Raw genomic sequence first — 1,937 nt, forward strand, 5'->3', positions numbered from 1 at the left:
TTTTATTATAAATTTCCCCGCAGTTGAGATTTAGCACAGAATGGACCCATGACTCCAGGACCATAGTTTTGGAGAGCCTTCTGGTGAAAGAAACTCCATTTAAGGAAATGGTGATCCTCCTCTGACATACTCAGCTGGTTGGATAATTTGAGCTTCAGCTAATGAACTCTGTGCAACACGAACCTTTTTTAAATAAAACACTTAAAGTAGATATAAACCCAATCACTAAATGATATCAGTTGTAATTAATGACAATTTCAATCTTTTTATATCCTCAGCGTTCTTTAATATTCTACCTGGTGATTCTGCAATGAAAGTTCTTGATCAGACACTTCCTGTTATAGGGTGGCAACACTCTGGGGTCTATTCACGAAGCAGCCGAAGGATCTAGCCGTAGCTTCGGCCGATCCTTCGGCTAGCTTCGGCCCCAGGACCCCTTCGGTTCAGTAGATATATTTTTGGCTATAGGAATGCATTGCTAGATTCCTAGTTCTGATGGAGAACTACAGCAGAGGCGTGGACAATAGCTAGTTTGCTATTGGCTATTGCAAATTGAAATAGCCAATAGAAATCTAGCAATGCATTCCTATGGCCAAATTTTTTTTTTCTATTCTGACACGGCTCCGTGTCAGAATAAAGAAACAAAACGAAAAAGCAGTGTTTCTCTCCTTGGCGGCCGGGAGCGGGAGACTCCCGGAGTGCCCGGGAGAGTTTTTTATTTTATTTTTTTGGACGGCAGCAGAACCACCGGACAATAGAAAACAGTTGGGCGGAGCTAGCTGTCACTGCTAGCTCTGCACAATCGTTTTCTATTTATTTTTTTCTACTTTTTAAACTATTTTCTGTTCTGCTCGGTCCCACAGAGGGACCGAGCAGAACAGCCCAGCCGAATGCCGCTCAGCGGCATTTGGCTATTCACTATTCACTCACTGCTATTTGGCATCTATAAGAATAGACCAAACAGCAGCGAGTAGCCTGCCGGAGGTTCGGCTTGACCGATCAAGATGTTGGATCGGCTGAGTCGAACTCCTTCTGCACTTCGGGTGTTGTGCATGTTCGGCCAACCCGAAACCACCCGGTGTACGGCTGATTTCAGCCGATATACAGGCTGAAATCAGCCGTACCAGCCTGAAGTGATTAGCCGAACGGCGTTCGGCTTACTTCGCTTTAGGTCGGTCATTCACTCGGCTTCCTAAGGCAGCTTAGTGAATAGACCCCTCTGTCTCTGTATCCCAATTGCTTTACTGCGTTGACACCCTGCCACATGTGCTTCCCATGGAGACTGTAAGCTGTCATGCTAGTGCCCTGCACAGGCATATTCTACTGTTGTCAGCATCAGGAAGCCCTCCTAGAACAGTGACATGCAGTCAATGCTGGTGAGCATGTATGTTCTTGGTTTCAAATTAATTTTAAGGTAAGCCTGGTGAACATTTAAATATAGGCCTAGACCACTAACTACTGGCATTTTGATATATATCAAACGTTTACATGCATTTTTGTATTTATCTGGTTAAAATCAGTATTTGTAAAAATCTATGTTAAAGCCCTGAACATAATAAACCAATAAATACATAAAATATGTACAAAACTATACATATCCTTTCCAAGTAAATATGGAGCATTTAGCTGTAAAACTAGATAAATATGTCAGTGTCTCATTTGTGCATTTCTTTATCAGTGGCCATATAAATGCCACCATGAAACCCCAGCGATCTAGGAATTATTTGTCATGGCTATTTAAAAGTTACATGTATAAAGGCCCATTCACATGTTTGTGATTCGGCGAGTGTGGGTGAATGGCACCCAAATGCACTACAGAAACACAACGCCTACAAGGCATGGTAACACACTGTTTTGCTGCATTGGAAAAAAGTGTAAATGGGCCCTTATTAAAAAAAAATTGATGCCACCTGAGGTGGATGGGGGAAGGGGGGAGG

At 42.8% G+C, this 1,937-nt stretch overlaps 1 protein-coding gene across 7 annotated transcripts in view; it reads right to left on the reverse strand.

The window, feature by feature from the left end:
• KIF1A (kinesin family member 1A) overlaps positions 1-1,937 on the reverse strand; it is a 136,942-nt gene that overhangs the window by 13,422 nt on the left and 121,583 nt on the right. The gene's annotated exons all lie outside the window — the stretch shown is intronic.

This window comes from Nanorana parkeri, unplaced genomic scaffold, assembly GCF_000935625.1.
Source record: "Nanorana parkeri isolate BGI_ZX_2015 unplaced genomic scaffold, ASM93562v1 scaffold1114, whole genome shotgun sequence".
Classification (NCBI taxonomy): Eukaryota; Metazoa; Chordata; class Amphibia; order Anura; family Dicroglossidae; genus Nanorana; species Nanorana parkeri.